This window comes from Raphanus sativus, chromosome 4 (genome assembly GCF_000801105.2).
Source record: "Raphanus sativus cultivar WK10039 chromosome 4, ASM80110v3, whole genome shotgun sequence".
In the NCBI taxonomy this organism is placed as follows: Eukaryota; Viridiplantae; Streptophyta; class Magnoliopsida; order Brassicales; family Brassicaceae; genus Raphanus; species Raphanus sativus.
Window position 1 is genome coordinate 1,525,810 of NC_079514.1, and position 17,482 is coordinate 1,543,291.

General features: G+C 39.9%; 2 long non-coding RNA genes and 1 pseudogene across 2 annotated transcripts; 1 reads left to right on the forward strand and 2 right to left on the reverse strand.

Annotated features, from left to right (window-relative positions):
* Positions 1–4,957, reverse strand: LOC130494729 (protein DETOXIFICATION 17-like; annotated as a pseudogene).
* Positions 4,958–5,235: 278 nt separating this feature from the next.
* On the reverse strand, positions 5,236–11,363 carry LOC130511616 (uncharacterized). The gene is made up of 3 exons (XR_008945109.1): positions 10,895–11,363; positions 10,679–10,742; positions 5,236–5,261 (listed from the first exon to the last, which is right to left on the reverse strand). It is a non-coding gene; the product is annotated as an uncharacterized LOC130511616 (long non-coding RNA).
* Positions 11,364–12,571: 1,208 nt separating this feature from the next.
* On the forward strand, positions 12,572–14,105 carry LOC130511492 (uncharacterized). Its single transcript, XR_008944970.1, has 3 exons — positions 12,572–13,448; positions 13,538–13,586; positions 13,843–14,105. It is a non-coding gene; the product is annotated as an uncharacterized LOC130511492 (long non-coding RNA).
* The last annotated feature ends 3,377 nt before the right edge of the window (positions 14,106–17,482 follow it).

Below are 17,482 nucleotides of genomic sequence, written 5' to 3' on the forward strand. Positions count from 1 at the left end.
TATTTAGTAATGAAGGTTCAATTGCTTTTTTCTTGTTGGTAAAATGCATGTTCAATTATTGCCAAAAACTTACTCTCTACTCGGTATAAGTTTCTTCTACCATGAATACTACATTACCAAAAGCATGTGGAAAGCTTCAAGCTCACCGAGAAGATGCAATTTGAAAACAGGACGATGCAAAAAAGACCGAAGTATTCCTGAGTGAGCCACTGCTATAGGATTGAGGCTTCAGCTTCTCTAACCTCATTATCCGAAGATCCGACTCTGTCTTTAGCTTTCTTGGCCTTTCAAAATAGCAGAGATAGAAATTACATAAAACGAGATCCTTGAACCAAAACTAGATAACACAGCAGACTTCTGATTACCTCTTTATCCCAGTTTGTAACTAATGTGATGGTGGAAAGAGACAGCACTTGAACAATTAAAGCCGTTACAATTCCCAGCCAAAGCCCCTAAAAATAAAAGCAAGTGATATTAATATATTATACTATGCACCTCTATTCTGATATCATGATGCTGTAACCAGTAGAGGATGTAGGTGAGCCAAGGAATTGTGACTAACAAATTTTTAATTTCTATAATATATCCACAATTCATTTATATTTTATGTTCATGTATGATTTGCCTCTCACAAAATAGTTTTCTAGATCCACCATTGGTTGTAACTTGTAAGATTAAGAATCTCTTGAGTATTCTTGTTTGATCTTACCCGACCACCAAGATGTAAATGGAAACCTAGTAATAACCCCAACGGAACTCCAACTAGATAATATGAGCCGAGATTCACACAAGCTCCAATCTTCTGCCATCCACACCCTCTAGCAACTCCTGTAATAAAAAAAAAACATACAACTAGGTTTCAAGTTTCAACATGCAAATAGTTGTTACTCTCACAAACTTTATCTTTTTGTTTTATTGATGGAAGAACCTGACAGAACGCATTGGAATCCGTCCAAGAAGTTGCCTGCTGCTACAATTGGTATCATTGATGCTACATAACTGATGACTTTTGGATCGCTGCTGAAAGCATATCCCAGTTTATTCCGTACCCCTAACAAAATTGATCCCATCATAATACCCTCTACGATTACTATAGCTACAACAACACGTACAGCCAGCTTTGCTCTTTTGGATTCCCTGCTCCTAGCTCATTCGAGATCCTCGTGCTAGTGACCGAGAAAAAAAACAGTGTTACCAACATTACTGAGTTTGGATCCTCATTTTTTTCAGGTTATTTGTGTACTTACCTTGCAGTGCCACCAAGGCCAACTGGTATCATCCAGAGCGTTAATGAAGTATTAAGGCTGAGAATTTGTAGAAATTAATAGAAACAATAATTTTGTATCAAAATAACAAAGATAGAATGTACAAATAATCTAGTCTTACCAGATTGAAAGAGTTGAAGTTTCTAAAACCGGATTAGGAAGTAGACCTGACAAGAGTACCAGAAGCTCGAACGACCATAGCTCTAAGCTATCAACCATGTTCACACCTCAGTCTCATGACACTATAAACAATATACAACCAACATGTACTAAATATATCATTAGAGTAAGGACAATGTACCAGACCATAACTGCGGAAGGGAAACCAAGCTTCATAAAAGCAGGGATGTGGCTAAGAGCCTCTATGGAGAAACCGGTCCATGTTTGTGAGCAAGAAGCTGAGAACTTAACGTAACACGAGAGAAGAATGACGTTGAGCCAATAAGAGACCGAGATAGCAAGAGCAGCTCCCTTGTGTCCTAGACCAGACTTCAAGACCAAGACCCAACAGAGAAGCACGTGAAGACAAGTAGTGATTCCAGAGCATACAAATACAGGGAACACGTTGTTCTGCGTTTGCAAGAACCTGTTTAGGCATTGAAGAAGCGCGTAAGCGAAGATGCTTGGGATCATGTATTGAGCGTATGAGCCTGCAAGCTTAGAGATGGATTTGTCTTGGTGGACATAGACTAGGATGTTCTCAGTGTATGACCAAATGATCGACAGAGGAATGGAGAGTATGAGCAGAACAAACATGGCTCTCTGCATGTAGATGCCTAGCTTTCCATACATCTTTGCTCCGTATGATTGGCCACAAAGTGTTTCCAACGCACTCGCTGTGCCCATCTGTTTGAAAAATCTAATCAAAAAGCCAATCCATGGTGTAGAGATCAAAGCAATTATGAAGAGAGAGAGAGAGAGAGAGAAGAACCAGGAAAGTGAAGCCGGTGACTGAGGCAAATGAGGTGGCTATGGAGGCAGCGGAGAGAGGAAGTGAGCCGAGATGGCCAACGAACATGACGGAGATGACTTGGAGAGAGTACTGGAGGAGGCTCACACCGATGAGTGGAGCAGAGAGCCAAAACTGCTTCTTCACCTCTTCCTTTACACTCTGACCAGTGTCACTGTTGTCTCCGACCATATGTCGAGCCACATGCGAAACTGTTGCAATCTGCTTGTCCGCTTTTTCAGTTTCTAGTTCCATTTCTTTTGAATTTTCCTTCAACACACCAACTTAGGACTAAAAATCTTATTAATATATTTCACCCTTGTTTTTTTAAGGTTAATGTTGAAGGTTGTTTGTTAACACTTGATTATCAGTAGCTATTAACCACTATATATATCAAACTTTTGCATTGACTATATATTTTTTTAACGTTTTTCGTCATTTGTGATAGCAAAAGGAAGAGTATTATATTATCGATCGTCGTAGTTGTTTGTAAACTAACGTTAACGACAAACAAAACAGACGAGAGCACTCTTTTTTAAGTAGACAGCATTAGTTTATCTTGCAAATCTCCTTAAAAACTTCTTCTTTTTTTTTTAAACAACGTCTCCTTAAAAACTCCAAAACTGAATTTTTATGACCAAAATAGCACACAAACAAAAATGACCAAAAATACTTCACTCAAAACGTATATATAACTATAAATAATTATTTAAATAAATAATTTTTAATATTACTTTCGAGAATACGTTTTTCAATTCAAAATATATTTTTCAAATGTTTTTTTTCGAAATTCAAATTTGAAATCCAAAATTCTTTTTGATACTATTTTAAAATTATTATTTTAATTTTTTAAATATTAATTTTAAAAAGAATATCTTAAAACCACTTCAAAACTTCACTCCTCAGATCTAAACCTTAATTTTAGACTATTTAACTCTAGAAGTATAAATATCATATAACATTTGAGTCATTTTGATTTTTGTGTATTATACTTAGGATCAAAACCGAGGAAATTTTTCTAGTTTATCATCTGAGTCAATCAACACAATTTGGACAAAACACTATTTTATTTGAGGTGGATACTGGATAGATCGATTGTAAGAGAAGAGAATAAAAAAACAACAGAACTCTTACATCATCCAGCAACGGTTCTCCTAGGCTTTCGGTACTTGTATTAGACCATCTCCAATGGTGTTACCCACCACTGGAGTCCTTAACAATATAAAACTAATTTATTTTGTTTTTCTTTACTTTTTAAATAGTGAAGGATTGTAGTTTATATTTTGTGTCCAATGGTATTACTTATTATAGAATCCTTAACTACAGATTTTGCAATGAAGCATACACACACCTGTAATGAATTTGAGCATTCCATCATATTCTCATTTGCATTTGGAAGATTCTCTGTATTGGTTTCTTTTATCGTTGGGTCAACAAACTCCAGACTGCAAGATAAAACCAAACATAATGAACACTTTGCAAGGACGTATGATTTTGATTATCTAAGGGTTTCAGATTTTTGACACAAGAGAAGTACCCAAGATGATCATAGAGAATCTTCAACCAAGGCTCTGCCTTCAGGTACTCCCCCACAATTGAAACAGCATCCACCACTTTACATATCAAAGACGATATCAGTGAAGTGCCACATAATCTCCCAGGAACCAAGAACCAAATAAGATGTTACTTAACTGTGGCAGCTCTCCAACGAGTTCCATAGCCTTAGGGAACCCATTTTTCACCTTGATGAAACCTGCAAGCAGCTAATAGACATCAAAGAAGGAAAAAAAAACATATTATAGAACCTATACAAAAACAAGATGTTGCATTTGGGCATATAAGAATGACATACCGTATTATAGGTAACAACATCTGGTTTAAGACCATCGCGCTTCATCTGGTCAAACAACTTGATGCAACTGTCAAGCTTCCCGTTCTTGACCAGACAGCTGCAGAGCAATCAGACCGATCCAAAGCCAGGTATTTTGACAACGGGAACACTGCAGTGCTCAACGCAGTTGGCTATCTCCTCTTGCTTCCTGCTTCGTTCTGAGGTCCATAGAGGAGAAACTCAGAAAGGCTCAAGTCAGTCACTCTACTCTCATTAACGACACCCTGAACACGATAAATACAAAAATGATCGTGGAAAATGATCGTGGAAAATGACTGGAAAATCATCTTCTGTCACCTACCAAAACAGAAACAACCACACACAAAGCTCTTGGATTCACTTTTCATGGCCATCTCTCTTTCTTGAATCTTCTTGTTCATATGTTCATATCTATTCTAAGAAACTATAGATAGCATCCATCCCCAGGAGAAACAAAAAAAAATAAAGATTCAAAAATCAGAATCTTCTTCCACACAAATCTAACCCTTATCAAAAAAAAACAAAACCATGAAAGATTAACCTAATCTAACAGAGGTGGAGAAGAAACCAACCTGAACGTCGAACTCAATGAAATCGATCGGAAACTTGGCTGCGGAATTGAAAGAGAGGATATAGTTTTCTTTATAACCCTCTGGTTCTCCGATCAGAAGATTGCAACACATTCATACCATTTCCTCTGTGTCCGATCACAGAAAACCCATTCATACCAAGGTCCCTAAGATCTCCTTCCTCTTCGTCTTTTTCGTCTTGCTCTCGATTTTTTTTTTCGTGATAAAGAGAGTGAATTTTTTTTTCACACGCGAAACAACCGGACCACTCACGCCTTGCCACGTCGTTAAGGATTTGATCCTTAGAGCATGATTATTGCAAAGGTTCTTAATAAAAGTTCTTAATACAGATATATGTATATATATGTATATGTATATATTATATATGCGTATGTAATTGTTTGCTAAGAACTTTACGGAAACCGAAACCGAAAGTTCCTTAATTAAGAAACTTTTGGTTTTGGTTTCTGTAAAGTTCTTAGCAAACAATTACATACGCATATATAATATATATATATATATATACATATATGTGTATTAAGGACTTTTGCTAAGAAACTTTGCAATAATCATGCTCTTAATCCCTTCCGACGGACCAATCCTTAGCTCTATTACGAAAATTAATCATATTTAATTAAAACTACCCTAAGAATTAGCGCTAAGGATTCATCATCATCCCCATTGTGGGTGCTCTTTTTTTTTTTTTTTTTTTTTTTTTTTGAATTGAATGTTAAATTTAATTCAAAAGAAAAAGACCTTTGTACATCAAGTGTAACCTCATCCAAATTTTAAAACAAGCTTAAAACTTCAAACAGAACAACTTTTTAACTATCTTGTGCTAAACCAATAGATCATCCCCTTCCCAATATCCATATCTCCCTTCCTCTGCACAAGTGTAAGCTTGTTCCGCAAATTTTTATCAATGAGCTTTATTAACAAACTCGTTGTCGAGGCCTTCTCTCCATGCCTTCTTCTGTTCCTCTCCCTCCATATCATATATACTGAAGTTTGAAACACATACTTAATGATGAACTGTTTCATCTTCCCATTTGAACTGTCTCTCATTATTCTCATCAACTCCTCCCATTTTACTGTAGTCTTATCTAGTAGAACCCCCTTCATCAAAGTTTCCCAAATCTCTGCAGAATAACTGCACTCAAAGAAGAGATGCTCAACTGTTTCTAGTGGCTCGTTACATAGAACGCAAGATACATTTATGTTAGCTCCACCATTCCAGTTTCTCATGCGATCCCCTGTTGTCATTCTTCCTTTCATAGCAAGCCATAAGATGAAAGAGTATTTTGGTGTGGTATATTTGAACCAAACCTCTTTATGCCATTGACATTGTTGATGGATCTCTCTTGTAGCTCTCCATGTTTCACCCGAAGAGAAAGATCTCTTGTAATGACCTTTTGAATTTTTCCACAATGACACATCCTCCTCTTGCGTTCTCTTAATTTTACAACTCTCAATCTCTTCTTCTACTCTGTTGAGAATAAGAACACGGTGATTCCTTCTTCTATGCTTCCAGCTATCCTCCACTGTAGCTTCAGTTGAGATACCCAAGTCAAAGGGACTACCATTACCCAGTAAATCCTTCAAGCATCCAAGAGAAGACCAACTTTCATACCAAAAAGAAGCGCTTTTCCCATTTCGAACTTCTACTCGGTATAACTTCTTTGCTATCTCCCTAGTTTTCAGAATTTTCTTCCACATCCAAGACCCCAGCTGTGTATTCTCCTTAACCGACCATATAGAGCCTTTTCTGATAAGATAGATCTTGATCCAGTTCACCCACATCGAGTTCGTAGAAAGTATCCTCCAAATAAGCTTCAAACAACTGACCAAATTTATTTCTTTCAACCTCCTCACACCTAAGCCTCCTTCTTCTTTCTTTTTACAGACATCAGACCAAGCCACTCTTATCTTCCTACCATTTAGTTCAGGCCCCGACCATAGAAACTCTGAGCAAAGCTTTTCTATTTCTTTTAGGCAACCACTTGGAAGCCTAAACGCTGCCATCCAAAAATTCGCAAGACTATTTATCACTGATTGGATTAATTGGAGACGCCCTGCGTAAGACAAGAATCGTCCCGTCCATGAACCTATTCTCTTTCTTATCTTTTCTATGAGAGGCAGGTAATCCAAAACAGTCATGTTCTTCGTTAGCAGTGGAAGACCAAGATATCGAACAGGAAGCTTACCATTCGCAAAAGGAAAGTGATGGAGAATATCTTCTTGATTTTGCTCTGTAACACCCGCCAAAAACAAAGTTGATTTCTCCAAACTGATTTTGAGACCAGATATCTTGTCAAATTCTTTAAACACTTTCAGAATTTCCTCTATAGATCTCTTGGTTCCATCTCCAAAAATCATCAAATCATCCGCAAAGCATAAGTGAGTAAGGTTTATGTTCTTACACTTTGGATGAAACCCGAACCTCCCTCTCGCTGCAGCATCATCAAGCATCCTAGAAAGCACATTCATGCACACCACAAATAGATATGGCGACAATGAACATCCTTGTCGTAAGCCCCTCTTGCTCTGAAAATACCCAGCCAATTCCCCATTCACTTGAACCGAGAAAGAAGCCGTAGTGATACAGAGAGAGATCCAATGTATGAAGCGATCCGGAAGGCCAAGAGCTTTCAAAGTGTTGACGAGAAATGTCCATTGAACAGAGTCGAAAGCTTTCGATATGTCAATCATCATTGCACACCTTGGCGAAATATCAGTCTTGTGATAATCCTTCACTATCTCCGTTGCCAGTAAGACATTCTCCATCAGCAACCTCTCTTTTATGAATGCTGATTGATTCCACGTAATGCATTTGGGTAGAATTCTCTTCAGTCTATTAGCCAAAAGCTTTGAAATCACCTTATAGAGGACGTTACAGCATGAAATTGGCCTGTAATCCTTCATCTCCTTAGCCTCACTTCTCTTCGGGATTAAAGATAAGATGGTTGAGTTGAGTCCTTTAGGCAGAAACCCCATCAAAAAGAAAGACTGAACCGCTACAGTGACATCATCTCCAATGATTGACCAAGCTCCTTTGAAGAATTCTGTTGTATATCCATCCGGGCCAGGGGCTTTACTACCCGGCATTTTGAACAGAACTTCTTTAACTTCTTCTTTCGTGACCTCCCTCAATAGATTGGTACAGTCAGTCTCACTGCATTGAAAACCCAAAAGATCTTTCAAGTAATCAACCGTAGCTCCCTCATAATCTTCCGGCTGTGTTGACATGAACTCATCAAAGAAACGCTCTGCCTCTTTTTTAATTTCTTCCTCCTTCGTGACAGTTACTCCATTCGCACACAAGATCTCATGGATAGTGTTTCTTACTTCTCTTACTTTGGCAGCACAATGAAAAGTCTTATTGTTACCATCACCTACGTCCAACCAGTGGAGCTTTGACTTCTGTTTCAAACACTCCTCTTCAATTTCTGCTAACCTCTGCCACTTCTCATGCGCTTTGACTTCCTCTTTTATTGACTCTTCATTTGGCCTTTCCAATGTCTCCTTCTGCTTAAGACAAAGACTATTATAAGCTTCTCTAGTTCTTTTTGCCAAATCTCCCAGCTTCAATTTACTAAGCGACCTTAGAGGTTGTTTTAAGGCCTTTAGGTGCTTAGTAAGTCGGAACATAGCTGATGTAGAGTGATACAGCACCTCCTTATCTCTCCAGTGATCTTCTATAAGAGGCATAAATTCTGGCATCTTGGCTATCACATTTGTAAACTTGAAAGGCCTTCGCTTCCTCTCTTTTTCACCCTCAAAATGGATTCTACATCTCAAGTGATCTGAACAACCTCCTGCTTCAAATACACAGTAAGCTCTTTGATCATTTAGCCATTCTTCATTTATCAGAACCCTATCCAGCTTTTTGCAAATCAAACCCTCCTCTCTTTTATTACACCAAGTGAATAGTGGCCCATGATATCCCAAGTCTGTCAACCGGCAGTGACTGACAACCTCCTGAAACTCCCTCATACCGACAGGTATCCTTGCCGTGTTCTCAAAACCAGAGTGCTCTCCACCATCTAATATCTCATTGTAGTCTCCCATAAGAATCCACCTTTTATTTTTAAATATCGGCGCTTCATGATGACACCTTATATCCTCCCAAAGACTTCTTCTTTCTTCCACTGTGTTCAAAGCGTACACAAAAGAGCAGAAAAATTCCTCCTTTTCACCCGGTAACAGAACAGAACAAGTGACAATTTGGCTGCTCTTGAACACCGGCGACATTCTCACTGACGGTTTCCACACCACCCATAGCCTTCCCAAATTATTATACTCATAGTTCGACATAAACTCCCAACCTTGAAAAACATTAGAAACAATTATTCCTGCCTTTTTCTCCTTTACTCTCGTTTCAATAAGACCTCCAAATAGAAAAGAATGATTATTAACCCAACTCCTTACCACTTCATGCTTAGTACTTTTATTAAAACCCCTCATATTCCAGAAGAACCCCGCCATTTAGAGATTTTTATTGGAACCCCTATCAATCACCACCCTGTGATTCGTTTTCGACTGCCTCGGAAGAGTTTGTCGAGCTCTCCCTTTCTTTATCTCTTTCACTTTATCTTCAATACTCTCCTCAAATCTCCTCTGATATACTTCATCTTCTCCTTCCTCCCTCAAATCTTCTTTTCCCTCCTCTTCCCCAACTTCCTCAACTTCCTCAACTTCCTCCTTATCTATTTCTTCTCCCTTCTCATTTGTATTTCTTAAAGCCGCAAATCTTGAAGGTGTTGCAATTGTCACTTGACCAAATTGCAAAGCCTGAGGTTTTGGGCTTCTTCTAGTTTTCTCAGCAGATACTGTTTTCCAATCTTCTATCTCTTTTTCATCAGTTTTCTTCCCATCATCATTCCCTTCGTTTTTCTCCTCTTCTTTATCACCTCCCTTTTCCTTTGACATAATAGCAGTTTCCTCTATTTTTCCATCTTCACTCTCTTTACTTACAGAATCTTCCTTCTCCCCCGGCTTTTGAATCTTCTCCTCTTCTACAGATTCCTTTTTGTTCTCTTTGCAGAAAGTTTCATAGTGGCCCCATCTTCCACATTTAACACATCTCGGAGGCAACCACGGGTACATGAAATGAACCGTTGTTTGCACTCCTTGAATGTTGTAGTTAATTTTCTGCGGTAGTTCCTTAGTCAGATCTGCATTAACAAAGACTTTAGCTATCTCAAAGTTTGTACATGCCACTGTTTCCGGGTGAAGATGATCCGGCTCTCCAGCAGCACTCGTAATGAAGCTAAGTCCTTCCCAGGAGTACATACTCATAGGCACATTTGTGACATGTACCCAGAGAGGTATCAGTCCTGCCTTTGATGCGTCTTCCTCCGGTGACCACTTTGATACAACCATTGGAACTCCTGCTATGTTCCACATTCCACGCCTCACCACCTTGCTTCTAACTTTCTCATTTGTGATTCTAATCCTCATCGTCATCTCATCCATCTCATAGACATCTAGCTTCTGTGTTTTATCCCCAAACGCCCATATCTTGTTCAGAATCATGTGTACTTTGGCTACATGAGGAGCCTTCTCCAGAAACCTTGCAATGACAAAATCCTCCCACAGTGGATTCGCTTTCTCAATGATCTCAGAAGGTACCTCTACAGAGCTTTCTCCATTTGAAATCGAGATATCAAACTCGTACTTCTTCATAGTCTGCTTCCCCTGCGCCACCGATACCCAAGTTTGCTTCTCCTTCTGCTTAATCGGAGACTGACTCCTTCCCTTCTCACCCAAATCCGAAACTCCTCGCTCTTCCACCCTCAACACATCTTGAATCTCCTTATCCTTCGTAACCGTAACCGTAGAACCCTTAGCCGTCATCGGAGACAGTAGATGGTCCGGATCCTCCATCGGAGGCCCAGATCCTGCTCCGGAAGCGTTGAGATCCGTCGTACCTTCGATCGCCTTTCGTGTCGCCAAAATCGCCTTTTAGCAAAACGGTGCGTATTGCTCGTCCGAAATTATCTATCTATATTGTGGGTGCTCTTACATTGCCTTAAGAGTTTACTTGTCATGTACGCTTCCATTAGAGAAACCTTTGTCTTAACTTGCAACTGCAAATTCAAAATTTCATCAGAAACGCGTATTATACAAGGGATCGTAACATATTATCTGCTACAAACTGAATTTTAGTTGGGTGTGTTTTTCTTTATCATCACAAGATGGATTGGAAATAAGTATTAGCAAAGTCAAGGGTATGACCCACCTGATCCATGGAAGATGTGGTTCAGGGTGTCCAGTTTTCAATATCCTTCAAATTCAACAGATAAAGAACAAAAGAAAAGTTGTATGAGATCAGATCAAATCAGAAGAAAGAAAATAAAGATCCGATTCACATGTAAATAAAAACAGTCAAGAAATGTTGAGTAGGTTAAGTCACATATAAAGAAAAACAGTGAGTTGAAACACTCGAGTTCTTAGTCAAAACAAACAAGGAACAACATTAACCTGCCGCAACAAAAGTAAGAAAACAGATAAAATTCAGACGTGAATGGTTCTCCTCTTTCAAAGACAAAAAAAAAAAGGAAAGGGTAAAAGAGAAAGAATGGTTCTCTCGTCTGTTTTATCCGAGATTTTTAATAAAATTAAAATGAGAAGATAGGCTATCCACAATGGCACAATTCATAACAGTTTTGTTACACGAAGGAGCCAATAATTAATCAAGGGCAGTGGAAGTAGTTGACCATTTAGTGAGTCGAGAGCGATCGGAGAAGCAAGTTTGTCATGCAAAATCCAGTTTTGCCCTTATCTCAATCCTCTAGTTACGTTTCTAGCTTGCCTTCCAAGTGAAGAGCTTCGCGAGATATTACAATAGCTGGATAGAGATTGAGTGATGTCAGATAACGTCATCATTTGTGAGAACAAGAAATTAGGCCAAACTAGTAAGAGAAACCCTCTGTTCATGTCGGTTAAACCTGTAGTTGACCACTAGCTAGAGAACATGCCGGGAATATGGAAATATATGTAGCTAATAGATGCAATTACATCTCCACTGAGGCGGATTAGCTCTCTAAAACCCAAGGGAGGAATTGATATCTTGTGAAGCAAGAGAGCTTATTTCAGCAATTGCATTAAATGATCAATGTTGTTCTTTACATATAAGGACTGGTGTCTTATTGTACAGGAAACGGAACCACTGGCACATGACTATATCGCAAGGATTCAAAATTTGCTTCACATTGATCATAATCAGTAGATATCAGCAGTCGTAGGCAATGATGTAATATATATGTGCCGAAAATTCGTTTTAGGATATAGTGAAAAAAAAAGATATAGTGGGTGGCTATTTATCTTCTGTGTATCTGCCATTTTTTTCTTTGTTGCGGTGGCCAGTGGTCTCCACAAGTGTCAACCCTTTCCGAAATTGTGGTATTCAAGAACTTCTGATCGGTAAACATAAAGAAAAGAAAAAAGGACCTCTGATCAAAAAAAGGATGATGAATGATGATTAATTCGTGTCCGATGAATTCTATGGTCCAAAACGGTTTATCATATTTCAACTGTAATTGTTGACCGTAATACATAAACATAATCTTTCTTGTGACCGTTTCCTATAAGCTTTTAGATTCTAACCTTTTTTTATCATCTAGCATACTTTAAGGGAGAATTACCAATTGTGACTCAAAACTTGGAGTCAAACCCAAAAGAGTACCCCAACTTGGGTCAAAGGCAAAAGTAACTTAAAAGGCTATTGAAATTACAACTATCTCCTTGTGAACAAACAAAAAAACGGATTTTTTTTTACGTTTCTACCCCTCGCAAGTCGTCTGTAAACAGACGACTTGAAAATAAGTCGTCCAGACGACTTTAAGTTAAGTCGTCTGGACAGTTATTCTTAAACATAATTTAAAAATTTTGTAAAAAATATTTTGATAAGTGAAAAATTGGAATTATGTAATTAACATATGTCTTAAGAGATATAAATTAATATATAACAAATTTCAATTGTTTTCAGCCCAGATGAGTGAAAGTAGTGAGTCATGATATTCTTTAGTTTATGTTTCATCAACATATGTTGTAGTATTGTATGTGTTCTTAGGGTTAGATTTTGGAAAGCATTAAAACCGTTTTTGAAAATTTTTAAAATTACCTAGGCGTGTTCGTTTCTGTGTATAGTAAACACTATTGAAGTATAATTTGATTTTATAACGTGGTTAGTAAGTTAATTTAGTCATTTTAGTTTAGGGGTTCATTTTAGGGTATTGGACGACTTAATATTTAGTCTTCTGTTCCCAGACGACTAAATATTAGGTCGTCTGATGTACATTATCAGCCAGAATAAGTCGTCTAAACCGGACCAAACCTTAAAGTTTACCAATGTACTTTTAAAGCTAACCGGATTATTTACCCAATATATAAGGTGATTTTTTTTTTTTTTTTCATTTTCCGCGAACAGAAACCCTAACAGTTCTCTCTCACCGGCGATATCAAAGGCGATTCGAATTCCCACTATTTCCGAACAACCATCGTTCTCAACGTCGGCTATCTATCTCACTTCATTCTCACCGTTGTCGCCGCAGCTTCTTCTAACCCTAGCGCCGCCGATTCCTCTAAACCCTAGCGCCCCCGCTTCCACTATTTCCGAACAAACCGTCGCCCTCGCCACCGTGCTCACCAACGTTCTCACCGCCGCTTACTCTAAACACTAGCTAGCACCGCCGTTTCTTCTAAACCCTAGCGCCGCCGCTTCTTCTAAACCCTAGCGCCGCCGCTTCTTCTCTGTAAACCGTAGCGCCGTTTCTCTGTAAACCCTAACGCCGGTAAGTCATCAAACTCGTGGAAAAGATGAACATAAAACGTTGTCTCTTTCAATTTACTCATTCTCACCGTTTCACGTTTATTTTTTCAGATCTATAACCACAATGACGAGTACTCGAACTCCTTCTGCGACTAATCAGGTCCGCTTGAAATTTTTCTACTGGAAGACTTGTAAGTAAGTCGTCTGGAAAGTCTTCAACCTGGACGACTTAGTACGTCCATTTGGAAGACTTTCCAGACGACTTAAATATAAGTCGTCAACTAAGTCGTCCAGTTGGACGACTTTCTAGACGACTTATATTTAAGTCGTCTACTAAGTCGTCTGGAGTAACAATTAAGGCGTGATTGATTTAGCTTGTGTTCTGACTTCTATTGTTGTCTTTGATTATTTTGCAGACAAAAAGGATGGATATTCCAGAACTCCCCCGTAGGTTATACACATTAGGGGAAGAGCCAGAACCCCACAATAGCATTTCGTATCATACGGATAACACGAAGTTGCATACTGCTCTTAGGGAAGCTCTCACTGATGCTGAATTTGAAGAGCTCAAGGAGTCGAGATTGGGAGTTTTCATCAAGTTCAAGGAGCAGGGATTTGGTTGGGCTTCAAGGCTGGTTCACCACTTGCTCGGTTTAAAGCTTGACATTAAGAAGAAGTACGAGATGTGGTGTCTCGTTGGTCCAGAACCTGCGAGGTTTTCACTGTTAGAGTTTGAAAACATCACTGGTCTAAACTGCGACTACATCGAGGACCTTGAGACACCAGAATGTGAAGTTACCCCACAGATGGTTTCTTTCTGGGAGATGATGGGAGTTCATCGGGAAGCTGGGCCAAGTACTGATCAGATAATAGCAGCACTGAAGAGATGCGGGGATTGGTCCAGGGAAGATCGCAAGCGACTCGCGTACCTTTCCATCTTCACTGGATTCATTGAAGGGAAAAAGTTCTCAAGCGCTACACGAGCTACTCTCGCAAGGCTAGTGATGGATTTAGAAAGGTTTGAGAATTATCCATGGGGAGAGTCGCGTTTAAGGTGCTGATGGACTCTTTGTGGAACAAAGATATTACTGGCTGTTACACCGTGGATGGCTTTATACAAGTTCTTCAGGTCTGGGCGTACGAAGCTATTCCGGGATTGGGTGCTAGTATTGGTCTACCCAGAGCAAACAGTCCGTCTCCACCGATTCTGGCTTACGACGGCAGCAGAGGCCGCAGATTCATGAAAGCTGCTATCTTGAGTCAGGTACCTTTCCATCTTCACTTAATTAAGTCGTCCGGAAGGTCTTCCAGCTGGACGACTTAGTAGACGACTTATTATAAGTCGTCTGGAAGGTCTTCCAGCTGGACGACTTAGTAGACGACTTATTATAAGTCGTCTGGAAGGTCTTCCAGCTGGACGACTTAGTAGACGACTTATTATAAGTCGTCTGGAAGGTCTTCCAGCTGGACGACTTAGTAGACGACTTATTATAAGTCGTCTGGAAGGTCTTCCAGCTGGACGACTTAGTAGACGACTTATTATAAGTCGTCTGGAAGGTCGTCCAGCTGGACGACTTAGTAGACGACTTATAAATAAGTCGTCTGGAAGGTCGTCCAGCTGGACGACTTAGTTGACGACTTATAATTAAGTCGTCTATTTAGTATTTTGTTTCAAATATCTAACTCGATTCTTCTTCTATTTACTGCAGACCCGCGTGATCAACTTTGTTGAGAAGGACATTAGTGAAATGTGGCCAAAATGGGACTCTGAGGTTGATGACGTGCCCGCGGAGAACATCATTAAAGTGATGTATGATCGGAGACCGTGGAAGTGGACCATGGATTGCTGGGAAGTCACTGGTACAAAACCCAAGTTTGTGACTCCATCGAAAAGAGCCAAAGAGATGGTTGTGGAGGAGGTGGAGGAAGACAATCAGAGACCTCGGAAGAAAGCTCGTAAAGAGGCTCCTAAGAGGCTCCTAAAGAGGCTAGAGAAGAGGCTCCTACAGAGGCTACAGAAGAGGCTACAGAAGAGGCTAGAGAAGAGGCTAGTTGGGTGACCAGAGAGGAGTTAGAAAACATGTTCAAGGACTTAGGTGACATGATGAAAGAGGGGTTTAAGAAGTGCATCAGGGAGATTAGGAAGATCTCCGATAGATTGGAAGCTGTGGAGAAGAAGGTTGGTGTCACCAATCAGGCTACCCCTCAAGCCCCAGAAACCGGGGTTAGTAAAAAACACCCTACCCCACAAGCCCCAGAAACCGGGGCTAGTAACAAACAGACTACTCCTCAAAAGGATCAGCCTCCACTTCAAACCAATCATCCTACTCCTCCCACCAGACAGCCTGCTCCTCAAAAGGCAAAGCCTACTCCTCAAAAGGCGAAACAGCCTGCTCCTCAAACTAAACAGCCTGCTCCTCAAACTAAACAGCCTGCTCCTCAAACGAAACAGCCTGCTCCTCAAACTAAACAGCCTGCTCCTCAGACGAAACAGCCTGCTCCTCAAACGAAAAAGCCTTCTCCACAAAAGAAAACAGCCTTCTCCTCTGCCCAAAGAGGTTAATATCAAATCTTTAAGTCGTCTGGTCTTTGTATAGATTTGTAAATATATAAGTCGTCTGGAAGGTTTTCCAGCTGGACGACTTACAAATAAGTCGTCTGGAAGGTTTTCCAGCTGGAAAACCTTCCAGACGACTTATTTGTAAGTCGTCCAGCTGGAAAACCTTCCAGAAGACTTACAAATAAGTCGTCTGAACTCCAGCAGGAACCAAATCCTCTCCCAACTTTTATTTAAGTCGTCCAGGGTTAACTTGTTCTCTTTTATTGCAGAGATTGTTGCCGGAGGATACAGCAGATGAGGCGATCTCGGTATATAAGATCTTGCCGGAGGATAAAGCAGATGGTGTCACCTCCAAAGAGATTGTTCCTCTCACTTCCACTGACCAACCGAGCTTCGCTTCCAACGATCAACAACCGAGCTTCGCTTCCACCGATCCAGCTTCAGCTTCAGAACCGAGCCTGGTTGTATTGGACCAAACAGCTCCCACTGCTTCTGTGCGTGCAAGGAGTGAACGAACGAAGAAACCTGCTCCCACGCAGATATCTCCTTATACGGCAGAGAGAAGGAAACTCCTTAGAGTGGGAAAGTATAATCCATTTCCCACACTAAACAGACCTAAGATGAAGGAGCTCGCTGATTGGTTGAAAACTGATCCGTAAGTGATTGCTTTACCCATAATAGCTTGATTTAGTCTACCAAAACTGATTGCTTTTTGTTTTGCAGTGATTATTTCACTAAGGAAGAGGACAAACCACGTACATCACCAACTTGGTGGTATCAAAAACTCCGGACATCCAAAGCATGGCTGGAAGACGTAGTAAGTCTTCTGCTTATCTTTAAGTCGTCTGGTAACTTGTCTTTGTATAGATTTGTAAATATATAAGTCGTCTGGAAGGTTTTCCAGCTGGACGACTTATTTGTAAGTCGTCCAGCTGGAAAACCTTCCAGAAGACTTACAAATAAGTCGTCTGGTAACTTGTCTTTGTATAGATTTGTAAATATATAAGTCGTCTGGAAGGTTTTCCAGCTGGACGACTTACAAATAAGTCGTCTGGAAGGTTTTCGAGCTGGAAAACCTTCCAGACGACTTATTTGTAAGTCGTCCAGCTGGAAAACCTTCCAGACGACTTATTTGTAAGTCGTCTGGAAGGTTCTAACTAGTATTATTTTATATGCAGCATATAGATGCTTGGATGAATGTGCTGAGGCAGAGGTATAAGGAGAACCCACAATGTTTCCGGAGCGAGCGAATGTGCTTCCTGGATCACAACTTTACCCAGTCTTGGAGAGAACAGTATCTGGTCTTCAAAACATCGTCGTCTGATCACAATGGTTTAGGAAAAATGCTACCTAGTGGGGCGGCGAGTTTGTATGACGGATCAATGCCTTCATTTTGCCAATCAAACAAGAAGTGGGGGGAGGACATTGATGATATCTATGCGCCACTGAACTTGGACAACAAACATTGGGTGGCTATTTGGATATCGATCCTAAGA